Genomic DNA, 13,699 nt, shown 5'->3' on the forward strand with positions numbered 1-13,699 from the left:
TTGAGGTTCCACTCAATTTTCAGAAATAGTTTGAGCTTAGTTCAGCTGTTACCCAAGTTATAGTTTAGCTATTTCAAATTATATTTTTATTACACAGCAGCAATTGGAGATTATAAGGCAGATATCAAGAGTACAGAATTGGCATATCATTAACCCACAGATCAAAACACTTAAAAGAGGACTGCCACTATTAAACAGTGTAGCCGACTGATTCTGTTGGCAGTGGATACATGGGTGGGCACTACCAGTCTGGGGCAGAGTGGAGAGGACAAGTACAGAAGTGGGGGGCATGGGAAGGGGTTTCTTATTTGGTCACTCAAAGAAGGACATGCTTCTCTTAGGTGGCATTGTTGCAAACAAGGGTTGTTCATAGTAGGCCCTCAGCATGATTGAGAATTAATAAAATGTCCCATCAAGGGGAGAAGATGAGTGTGTGTGTGTGTGTGTGTGTGTGTGTGTGTGTGTGTGTGTGTGTTTTATATTAGGGGCTTCAGCCAAATGAAATTTTGGTTTTGTTTCGGAATGAAACCCAAATAAGGATTTTTTTTTGCCTTGCCAGTTTAACTTCTACTTTATTCAGAAACAGATAAGACTTTATTTTGAATGAGTTCCATTTTAGTTCACGGTTGAGTCCTACAAACATCCAGAGATTACTATGTCGATTTAAAGATAAGCGACGTGGAGTGTTCTGCTCTAATCGTTTAATTAATATCTCAGCTTAAATTCTTGGTTGTTACAAGACTTTTCTTCGGTCAGAACCATCGTGCTGTGTTCTACGGCTCCCTATAGCCCCTGAGGTCTTCTGCAACATTTGTGCAAATGTATTCGCTTGCTCTATTACCATTCAGCCCAGATAACAATGCTCAAGAAAATGTAGTCTGCACAATAAGAATATAATCTCTGTTTAAAATCAAACTTCAGAGAGGGTCAACATGGCATAATCTGCTGCCTAAGTGATCTGTAATTCGCCTCTCCAGATAGTCATCTTGGCCCTGGAGTAGTTTAAAAGGTAGTAGCTGCCAAAAATTGTTAACCATTAAACAAAGGTTTACTTTTCTTTTGTGTGGCAGGAACAAAGGTGCACTTTTAAATCTGTGTCTAAAAAATGTGTAGGTTTGGAAGAGTTCAATCCCCTCCATGACTCTTGCTTTTAGTATCCCGAACAGAGCTTTTAAAAGTGCTTGGGGATTTTCGTTTGTTTTTTGGTTTTTTATTTTGCCTTGATTGGGTGAGCTCAGCCAAGGTATGTGAGTTTTATTTCTGGGGGTATAAGTTGACACAAAGAAAACTTGGAAAACAGTCCTAAAAGGAGGGCATATTACACGGAAACGTATTCCATCAATTGCCAGAATATTTAAGAACACTGAGTCATCATCATGGGTAATGCCTCCTTCATGAGGGCAAAAAGGAGTTTTCATCATGAAGAATATTGATCTCTCTTATGGAACCAAGGTGCAATTTAGCGGTCTACATATTCACCTTTCATGGTAACTAAAAAGTAAACATTAGCATTTTTGCTCACTTTTCAGTTTCATAAAGTTAGCCCACTGCTGTACTTCCAGCTTCAAAGAATTCTACAGTTTCATTGTCAAGGCAACTCTAGAAGACATGGCATTTTAAGCACTAGGAGACTCGAGACTCCTACCCACACAGCCGGTCATGGATTCAATTAGTCGCCATTAGAACCTGAAGATCTAAGTTTCTACATAGCTGACTGTGCTTACAGCAGGTTTCTCCCAGGGCATTGTGTCTTTTGACAATAATGTTTGGTTTCTGCCAAGTTCTCCTTTTGGAACTTAGAATGTCTTTTTAGACCTTTACCAGTGGAACGACAATGCCAGGTTTTTCATTAGGGTAATGAGCCCATTCGCCAGAGCCAATGGAGTATCTTGTTACTTTTCAAATTCCTTAGAGTAAAAATGTTGGCAAAGTCATTATGTTCCTCTACCTATTAGAAATTTTTTTCTTTACTTCCAGATAAAAGACACAAAGATACTTGAAGTTTTGCTTTATAAATATGGTTTTTCAACCTCCCTGGCACCGTGAGCATTTGTGGTCAGATAGTTCTTTGTAGAGCTTGCTGCCCTACCATTGTAGGATGCTTACCAGCATCCCTGGCCTCCACCCACTGGATGCTAGTAGCTACCCTACCCAGGTCATGACAACCACAAATGTCTCCAGGGATCACCAAATGTCCCCTAGTGGACAAAATCACCCTCTGTTGAGAACCATGGTTTTATAACTAGTGAAACAGGTATTCATTTTCTGCCTTTTTAATTATTTAGGGGCACCTGAGTGGCTCAGTTATTTGAGTGTCCAACCCTTGATTTCGCCTTAGGTCAGGATCTTGGGTCCTGGGATTAAGTCCCACATCAGGCTTCACGCTCAGCAGGAAGTCTGCTTGAGAATTCTCTCCCTCTGCCCCTCCCTACACTCATGTTCTCTCTCTCTCTCTCTCTCTCTAAATAGACAAAATCATGTAAAAAATAAAAAATGCTTTTCTTTCCCCTTCAATTTTTTTTGAACAGCTTCATAAACTTGAAATGGATAAAAGACCTCAACATGAGGCAGGAATCCACCAGAATCCTAGAGAACACAGGCAGTAACCTCTTTGACACTGGCCACAGCAACTTCTTTCAAGATATGTCTCCAAAGGTAAAGGAAACAAAAGCAAAAATGAACTTTTGAGACTTCATCAAGATCAAAAGCTTCTGCACAGCAAAGGAAACAGTCAACAAAACAACAAAACATTCCCATAGAATGGGAGATGATATTCACAAACGACAGTACAAAGGGCTGATATCCAAGATCTGCAAGGAACTCCTCAAACTCAACACACACAAAACAGATAATCATGTCAGAAAATGGGCAGAAGACATGAACAGACACTTCTCCAAAGAAGACATACAAATGGCTAAGAGACACATGAAAAAATGTTCATCATCACTAGCCATCAGGGAGATTCAAATCAAAACCACAAGATACCACCTTACACCAGTTAGAACGACCAAAATTAACAAGACAGAAAACAACATGTGTTGGAGAGGATGTGGAGAAATGGGAGCCCTCTTACACTGTTGGTGGGAATGCAAGTTGGTGCAGCCACTTTGGAAAACAGTGTGGAGATTCCTTAAGAAATTAAAAATAGAGCTACCCTATGACCCTGCAATTGCACTACTGGGTATTTACCCCAAGGATACAGATGTAGTGAAAAGAGGGGCCATCTGTACCCCAATGTTCATAGCAGCAATGGCCACAGTTGTCAAACTGTGGAAAGAACCAAGATGCCCTTCAATGGACGAACGGATAAAGAAGATATGGTCCATATATACTATGGAGTATTATGCCTCTATCAGAAAGGGTGAATACCCAACTTTTGTAGCAACGTGGACGGGACTGGAAGAGATTATGCTGAGTGAAATAAGTCAGGCAGAAAGAGTCAATTATAATATGGTTTCACTTATTTGTGGAGCATAACAAATAGCATGGAGGACAAGGGGAGATGGAGAGGAGAAGGGAGTTGAGGGAAATTGGAAGGGGAGTTGAACCATGAGAGACTGTGGACTCTGAAAAACAATCTGAGGGGTTTGAAGTGGCGGGGGGGTGGGGGTTTGGGTGAGCCTGGTGGTGGGTATTATGGAGGGCACACATTGCATGGAGCACTGGGTGTGGTGCAAAAACAATGAATACTGTTATGCTGGAAATAAAAAAATAAATAAATAAATAAAAAATTACCATAAAAAAAATTTTTAAAAATTTAAAATAAAAAAAAGAAGATGTAGTGTATAATATATACAATGGAATATTACTCAGCCACAAAAAGGATGAGATTTTGCTGTTTGTGACAACACGGATGGGCTTAGAGGGTATTATGCTAAGTGAAATAAGTCAGACCAAGAAAGACAAATACCATATGATTACACTCCTGGGTGGAATCTCAAAAACAAACAAGCAAAATGTAAGAATAAGTAAAGAAACAAAAAGCAGAATCAGACCTATAAATAGAATGAACTGATGGTTGCGAAAGGGGAGAGGGGTGGAGGGATGGCCAAAATGGGTGAAGGGAAGTGGGAGATTCAAGCTTCCAGTTACAGAATGAATAAGTCATGGGAATAAAAGGTATAGCATAGCACTGTATGATGACAGATGGCAGCTACACTTGCAGTAAGCATAGCATAATGTATAGAGATGTTGACTCACTATGTTGTACACCTGAAACTAATGTAACATTGTGTGTCAACTCCACTCAAAAAAGAAAAAAGAAACATAGCAACTAAAATAAAAAGTAATAACTGGAATTGCAACATAAGAGGAGTAAAAGCTGGCTCTGAGTAGATGTTTCATATTAAAAATGTAAAACTATAATAATCCTTAATCAGTAAATGTGGGGAAAAAACCAGTTGTAATGTTCCTACTTTTATTCTGTATTTATGCATTTAGGCTAAGTCAAAATATAAAAATGTGCTGAATAAGGTGGCTCCTGACTGGCTCAGTCAGTAGAGCATGCGACTCTTGACCTCAGGTTGTTAAGTTCGAGCCTCATGTTGGATACAGAGAGTACTTAAAAAAATAAAATAAATGTGCTAAATGAAGTATTATTAATTTATGTAGAATTGTATAGGCTGATCAAATAAAGAAAATTCAATAAAATGAAAAAAAGAAAAAAGGGAGTATTACATGGTTCCAAGAATAGACAGAACAAGACGTGGACATTACATGGCCAGACATGATACAGCCATAGCAAACACCCAACCACACCGTGGGAAATTTCCAATAGAAACACCATTGTTTGTACTGCCCACTGTGACATTAGGGACTGGACATTGGAAATCTATCTGACTTCCTTTGGACAAAGCAGATGTGCCATAGTCATGAAAGGTGACCCTATCTCTCCTAGTCATGTGCACCCAGATTTGCACTGGTGCGTATAAGTTGAAGAAATTCAGCCACATGTCTCCCTGCCAGCTATAAGAAAGATATGCCATTTTAGTTTTACAACCTCTCGAGTGTTAGAAGGAAAGCTAGAGGAGTTTGGAATGAGTGTTGAATAAGTAAACTTGGTACTGGGTGAGGCCAGCTGGGGAGAGAAGAGAGACAGTGGCTGGGCTGAGTCCTTAAGCACTCCAATACTTAGATATCCAGGAAGGAAGCTGAGAACAATCAGGTAGTGAGAAGAAGAAAAACCAGAAAAGTGTGGTGTCCTAGAAGCTCGAGGAGTAAGTGATCAGCTGTACTGAATGATGCTTTGAGGTGGATTAAGAACAGAGAACTGACCACTGGATTTGGAAACATGTAGATCGTTCATGACTTTGACAAGAGGTCATTTCAGTGGAGTGATTAGAATGGATATGTAAGAGATTTGGAGAGCGTGAAATGGAGATGGTGTGTATAAAGGGGCAAAGATATGGTGATGGGAGTTGGACCAAAAGGAGGTCTTCTTTCAAATGGGAGATATTTAAAAATTAAAGGTGAAAAAGGCATAACATAGCCACATATTTAAACAATCCAACCAAGTTGTATATTTTGAATTTTCTTTCACAAAAGCTGGTTTATTGCCTAATCTGTGCAAATATTATGTTTTTAAACATTTTTTTCTAACCTGTTGGAATGTCCCTCTGGCAGGATGTCAAGGGCTCTCTGTTTATCATCTCACTGTGCTCTGAATCTTGACACAGTTATCCTTTCACAACTGGAGAATAAGCTCTCTGATCTTGTTCACACTTTCCATGAAGCACTCCTCATTTAAGCTTTCCCTACCTTTAGCAAACAAATTCTTCAGAAAATACTACCCTTGTGTTATCCAGAAGAGGAAGGCATTTAACTTTAGAAGGTGCTAGATATGAAGTTCAAATCATATAGTGTATAGCCATTTGAGACTGTCTTCTTTTACTCAGTATAATGCTTTTGAGATTCAACTGTATTGTATCAATAGTTTCTTCCTTATTGCTTAGTAGTATTCTATTTTATGGGTATACCACCACTTCTTTATCCTCTCACCAACTGGTGAACATGGGAGTTGTTTCCAAAATTAGGAGTAAAACTGCAATGTGGTATATATATATATACACAATGGAATATTACTCAGCCATAAAAATAATGAAATCTTGCCATTTGCAATGATGTGGATGGAGCTAGAGAGTATTATGCTGAGCAAAATAAGGCAGAAAAAGATGAATACCGTATGATTTCTCATGTGGAATTTAAGAAACAAAACAGATGAACATGGGGGAAAAGAAAAAGAGAAACAAACCAGAAAATACACTCCTTAACTATAGAGAACAAACTGAAGGGTTACTAGAGGGGAGATGGGCAGGGGGACAAGGTAAACGGGTGATGGGGATGAAAGAGGGCACTTGTGATGAGCACTGGGTGTTGTATGTAAGTGATGAATCACTGAATGCTACACCCGAAACAAATATTACACTCTACGTTAACCAACTGGAATTTAAATAAAATCTTGAAGAAAAAAATAAAAATAAAGCTGCTAAAGAAGGGGGGTGGGGTTATGGACATTGGGGAGGGTATGTGCTATGGTGAGCACTGTGAAGTGTGTAAACCTGGCGATTCACAGACCTGTACCCCTGGGGATAAAAATATGTTATATGTTTATAAAAAATTAAATAAATAAATAAATAACCAAAAACAAAAAAACTGCTAAATCACACACACTCAGTTGTTTGGTGTGGACAATGTCTTCAGTGTCTTCATTTCTCTTGGGTAAGTATAGAGTGAAACTGCTTAATAATAATATAGGTGTATGGTTAACTTTAATCTACACTGGAGGTAGTAACCATTTTATATTCCAATCAACAATTTATCTGGCATCCTAAAAACTTTCTAAACTCACTTATTAGGTCTAATGGGTTTTTTTTGGGGGGGGGGATAAAATCTTTGGGATTTTCCACATAGTCAATCACAATGCTAAAGAAAAAGACAAGTTTTATTTACTCCTTTCCAATCTGTGCCTTTAAAAAAAATTGCCATATTTCACTGGCTAGAATCTCCCAGTATGATGTTCACTGGAGTGGTGAAAATAAAAATCCTTGCCTTATTCTTAATCTTGGAAAGAAAATATTTGATTTTGAATAGGAAAGTATGAGGTTGGCTATAGCTGTTTTTGTTGATACCCTTTATCAGAATGAAGACCATGTGCCTGATGAATACATATTGAACTTTGTCAAATGATTCTTCTGCATCTATCGAGATGATCATGATAAATTTAATTGAAGTTTTAATGTTGAACCAACCTTGCATTACTAGGGTAAGTACCACTTGGTCATAATATAATTTAATTCTTAGAGTTTATTTGCTAACATTTTGTTAAGAAATTTTGTGTTTATGCCCCTGAGGGATATTGGTCTGTAATTTTCTCTCCTTTAAATGTCTTTGGTCTTAGTATCAGGGTAATGCTGGCCTCATAATTTGAGCAGGAATGTGTTTCATGTTCCTCTGTTTTCAGGAAAAGTTTATATAAAATTGTCTTATTTCTTCCTTTGTTGTCTGGTAAAATTTGCCAGTGAAGTTATCAGAGCCCATGGTTTTCTTTGTTGGAAGATGTTTAACTACAAATTTAATTTCATTATTTGGTATAGGATTATTCAGTTTACCTGTTTCTTCTTGAGTGAGCTTCAGTGGTAGATTTATAACATTTGAGTAATTTTTTCCATTGCATCTAAGTTTTCAAATCTATTAGCATAAAATTGTTCAAAATAGTCCCTTATTTCCTTTTTTTAAAATTTTTTATTTTTTATAAACATATATTTTCATCCCCAGGGGTCCTTATTTCCTTTTTGATGTCCTTAGGATCTTTAGTGATATTTCCTTTTTCATCACAGATACTATTAATTTGTGAGTTCTTTTTTCTTTAGCAGTTCAGCTAAATTTTTTTTTATCAACTTTATTTTTTTTTTCCAAAATAATTGATTTTGCTTTTATTGATTTTCTCTTTTCTCTGTTTTCAATTCCGTTGATTTCTGGTCTTATCTTTTTAATTTTATTTTTAAATTTATTTAATTTATTTTTTATTACTTTTTTATTTTTTAACATATAATGTATTATTAGCCCCAGGGGTACAGGTCCATGAATCGCCAGGTTTACACACTTCACAGCACTCACCATAGCACATACCTTCCCCAATGTCCATAACCTCACCACCCTCTCCCTACCCCCCTCCCCCCAGCAACCCTCAGTTTGTTTTGTGAGATTTAGAGTCTTTTATGGTTTGTCTCCCTCCCAATCCCATCCTGTTTCATTTTTTCTTTTCCTACCCCCCAAACCCCCTACATTGCATCTCAACTTCCTCATATCAGGGACATCATACGATAATTGTCTTTCTCTGATTGACTTGTGTTGTTCAGCATAATACCCTCTAGTTCCATCCATGTCATCACAAATGGCAAGATTTCATTTCTCTTGATGGCTGCATAGTATTCCATTGTGTATATATCCCACATCTTCTTTATCCATTCATCTGTTGATGGACATTCAGGTTCTTTCCATACTTTGGTTATTGTGGACATTGCTGCTATAAACATTTGGGTGCACATGCCCCTTTGGATCACTGCATTTTAATCTTTAGGGTAATTACCCAGTAGTGCAATTGCTGGGTCATAGGGTAGCTCTATTTTCAACTTTTTGAGAAACCTCCATGCTGTTTTCCAGACTGGTTGCACCAGCTTGCATTCCCACCAACAGTGTAGGAGGGTTCCCCTTTCTCCACATCCTCGCCAGCATCTGTCATTTCCTGACTTGTTAATTTTAGCCATTCTGACTGGTGTGAGGTGATATCTCATTGTGGTTTTGATTTGTATTTCCCTGATGCCGAGTGATGTGGAGCACTTTTTCTTTTTCATGTGTCTGTTGGATTTCTGGCCTTATCTTTATTGCTTAATCTTTTATTTCTCACTTTCAGTTAAATTTGCTTTTTTTCCAACTTACTTAAGTGGAAACTTAGGAAATTGGTTTGAGGCCTTTGTTTTGAAACATTTAATTTTTTTTTTTAAAGATTTATTTATTTATTTGACAGAGAGAAATAACAAGTAGATGGAGAGGCAAGCAGAGAGACAGAGAGGGAAGCAGGCTCCCTGCTGAGCAGAGAGCCCGATGCGGGCCTTGATCCCAGGACCCTGAGATCATGACCTGAGCCGAAGGCAGCGGCTTAACCCACTGAGCCACCCAGGCGCCCTGTTTTGAAACATTTAAAGCTATACATTTCCCCCTTAATGTTGCTTTAGCTGCATTCCTCACAATTTATATTTTGTCTAATTCATTAAAATATGTTTTAACCTCCTTGTGATTTTCTTTTTGTCTAATGGGTTATTTAGAAGTGTGTTATTTGATTTCTAAATATTTGAGTGTTTTTTGGATAACTAATTGATTTCTAGTCTAATTACTTTTTAGTCAGACACATAATTTTAATATTTTCAATTACTTTAAATCTGTCCAGGTTTATTTTATGGCTCAGAATAGGGTCTATTCATATTCTATGTTTATCATACTTAGTTTCACTACAGAAATATTTACATGCTTCACTACAGAAATATTCATACGATTGATTTCCTGGGGTTTCTCCAGCCTCCACTATAGGTGTTATATAATACTCAGTATACGCACCATGAAATCTTCCTAAAACCTGAAAAACTGTGAATTCTAAAACACATCTGGTTTCAGGGATTTGGTATAATTGTGGACTGACTTCTTGGTTATATTACCATACATGTGATCCAGAATATGTTTATATTGTTGTTAGATGATCATTGACACAAAAACACATAAGTTTAAAAATTCATAGGAGAACTTTAAGACGCTAAAGAATATTTCCCTAGACCATGGAGGCCATGGTTCTCAGCCAAAAAAACTTAGCAATGATGAATTTATGACATAATAGTGCTGAGTTTTCTTTGGCTCTAGCTGCTTTTCTTAGAAGAGACTTCCTTTGAAATGCTGAACTATCTGACAGGCAAATTTGGGTGGCACTTTTTGCTTTGGATTTTCTTGGACATGATCAGAACTGTCAAAGGCAATTTTACTGCCTTTCTGTGATGACTACTAAAAATTCCAAGGACATCCCTTAGAAGATAGAATAGATAAACAGTTCATGACAAACATCAACCTCATTCTAGATCAGAAGTATCTTACTTATTGAAATCCTATAATTATCTGTTGAAACCAAGAAAATTGCTTATTGAAACCAAGAAAGTTGGTAGTTTTAGAATAAATTCTTACCAATACTATTCCCAAATCTGTATAATCAATGAGAGGAAAAGAGTATGTTTAAGTGCACTCTCAATTGCAAATCTCAGCCCAGATTTAAATAATGCCAGTCTTTATTAAAAAAAATATTGCTGAATGGAAATGGTAAGTCAAGGGGGGGCTCAATTCTGTAGGATTAGGGGAAAAGCCTAAAGATCAGCAAGTAGGAGTTAAATTAGTAAATTCAATAGACAACGTGTAGGTCAGCCAAACCCATGAGCAAGAGGCAGACAATGCGGGAAGAGAAAGCAGCAAAGCTCTGACACAATTGGCATTCTTTTAACCACAGGAATTTGAGGAATCAAGAGAATTGTGGGAAACTGACTAGAGATCCTGAAGGTTGATGCCACAACTTCTCCACACATTTTCCATTCCTGGTGGCCCAGGAATTAAGAACCCACCTTATTTCAATGACATAAAAAGACATCCACATGATAATGAGGAAAACAGTAATTGGGGCTGGAGCAGAAGATCATCCGGTTAGTTTTACTTTGATCACAAGGTTAGGTTTGATGTCATTAAGGGAAAGAATATCAAAAATTACTTTCACCTGGGTGCTATTGATGTACTGCTTCTCATGGAGTCTGGGTGGACTCTGTGTTAAATAATAAAAGTGAAGTGGTTATGCACTCAAGTGGAATGACATTAAGTACTCTTAGATCCCTGCTTAGAAGAAAAAGTTTAGGAAGTTAAGATTCAGGACTAGAACCAGATGGATGCTCCATTTCCTGGGGCTCTGTGCAGGGCAGGGGATGGTGTCAGTGACTCTTATGGCTGGAATAGCCCTATGTCTTTATGCTTAGGCTGGGAAGATGGGTAGAGTCTACACAGCATTCTTGACTGGGCACTCAATTTTCACTTATATTTTGCTTAGATTTTTTAAAAACTAGCTCGGGACTTATGAAAAACAAGTTACTAGAGTCAACCTTTAGTAGGGACACGACTTAGAAAATCCTGCTCTGATTTCACTTCCACTTCAAATTTAGGAAACACGCACACTTGTTTGTCTCAGTCTCCTCTGTATATGAGTTAAACTTCTGGGGCAGAATGGGGGTTTGCTTAAGGAAAAAGTAGGAGTGCATAAAATAATTTGAAGAGAGAAAAAGGCCAAGTCAGCTACAGGCAGTCATGACCAGAGTTCTTAAGCCCTGTGAGAAGTCAAGCTGAGCACAGTTCTGTTCTAGCAAGGGCTACTCTTCGTTGCATTAAGTGACCACTTCAAGTGAAGGCAAAGTTCAGCTTTCTAAGCTGAGCTACACACCTGAATGCTTTGGGAACTTGTCTTCATTTTATTTTCCTTCAAAAATACAGGCTGCTGACCAGGTAAAATAATAGAACATATGGTCTTTATTTAATTCCTTCGTGCTTACCGCCAAGACAAGAGGAGGTTGAAGGGTGAAGATGTCTTGGCTGTCTCCGATGCTTTCCTTTAATCTTACTTTATTTACTAAGAGCTAATAAAAAACCCGAAGTGCTTAACTCTCAAGTGTTGTTTTTCCTTCTGGGCATTGGTATTTGATTTGTTCCTTGGCCTGAATCCCCCTGCTCTTTTTCTGCTGAATGTGCCATTGTGAACCTCCTTTTTAATGCTGCCTTCATTCTCTTTTCTTTGATATATTTTCAGCTTCCAAAAGTTTGTCTTTTTCCACTCTTATTCAAATTACTTTTAATCATTTAAAAATATAATCGCATTGGGTTTATATAAAGTAAAATAATTGCATTATAAAATAATATTTGTATGAAAAATTTTGGAGAAGAGGAGAAAATCACTTATCTTGCTGCCCAACTGCAATAGCTCTTCATTATTCTCTTTTTTAAAAAAGATTTTATTTTTTAAAAGATTATGTATTTATTTGACAGAGAGCGAGCGAGCGAGAGAGGGAACACAAGCAGGGGGAGTAGGAGAGGGAGAAGCAGGCTTCCCGCTGAGCAGGGAGCATAATGCGAGACTTGATCCCAGGACCCTGGGATCATGATATGAGCTGAAGGCAGACGCTTAATGAATGAATGACCCAGGCATCCCTATTATTCTCTTTTAATACAAGCATTGTATTTTGCATGCTGACAGTCCAAGGGCATAGAATTCTGCCCAAAGGTCTTTCACTCCATATTATCCTATCACTGCGGTTCTGTTTGCTAATTCTGCGATTAGGTATTAGATATATAATATATAGATCAAAATATATAGATATTAGATATTCTAGTTGACATTGCCTCAATTGATGTAGCCATCCTGCTATCAGTAGGACAATTAGATCGAGAGTATCTGTTTCTAAGGCTGTGCTCACAAGGACAGGAGCTTTGTAAAGCAATCAAACCCGCAACAAATTAACTTACATGTTAATAATGTGTAAGGCTTTGGATATCAAAATGACAAGTTATAAAAACTCTGTGACACATAATGCAATGAGAACGGCTCTCTTTGGTTATTTTCAGGACATACAACTGTAGACTGGGGAAATGAGCACAGGTATGACCCAAGTATCAGGATTCTTAAAAAAATACTAATGTAATTATCCATCCCTATAGAGTCAATTTCCTGCCATATCTTTTCTGAAATTTATCCCTGAAAATGTGCTTCTTGAGATATCCAACTCCCAGGTGAAACTGATTATATCTATATCAAAACCTTTAATATTTGTACAAGATAAATATTTCCTTATCAATTACATAGTGAGTAGCATTTTTAATATAGTCCCACATTCTAATATTCACACATTCTGGTATTTTATTTGGAGCTTTAAAAAACTGAATTGCTTTTGTAAGTGGTTTGTATTTCTCTACAGATAATAAAAATTGAGAATAAGAACTTAATAAATCTAAATGCATCATTACTGTGAAGCCTGATCACCTTGTTTGTGATAACCAGGAACTTGTAAAATAGATAAAAACATGGTCTTAGCCCTTTGTAAATTACTCACTGCACTACCTCTTTTTCAATATTGTGATTCTTAGACTGGATATCAATTTTCTTTCTCTTAGAAATTCTTCTAATTTGTTAATAAAATACTTACCACAAATAGAAATCCTTAAGATTCTTGATATCATCAACTCCTAGTCAAACACATTTCACCAATACCAAAACCCTTTAATAATGTTACTAATTAATTACTTCTTCCTTACTCATTCCATTTTAATATCTTTTTTCTCTTTTAATACATTTTTCTTAAATTCTATTTAATAATACATTAATATGCCTGATTTGTTTTTGTAAATTGGTGTTTATTTTTTCTAAAGATTTTATTTATTTATTTGACACAGAGAGAGAGAGAGAGAGAGAGCGTGTGCACAAGCAGAGGGAACAGCAGAGGGAGAAGGAGAAGCAGGCTCTCCACTAAGTAGGGAGCCGGACATGGGGCTCAATCCCAGGACCCTGGGATCATGACTTGAGCTGAAGGCAGATTTTTAACCAACTGAGCCACCCACATGTCCTTTTTAAAAAAGTCTT

This window comes from Mustela erminea, chromosome X (assembly GCF_009829155.1).
Source record: "Mustela erminea isolate mMusErm1 chromosome X, mMusErm1.Pri, whole genome shotgun sequence".
NCBI lineage: Eukaryota > Metazoa > Chordata > Mammalia > Carnivora > Mustelidae > Mustela > Mustela erminea.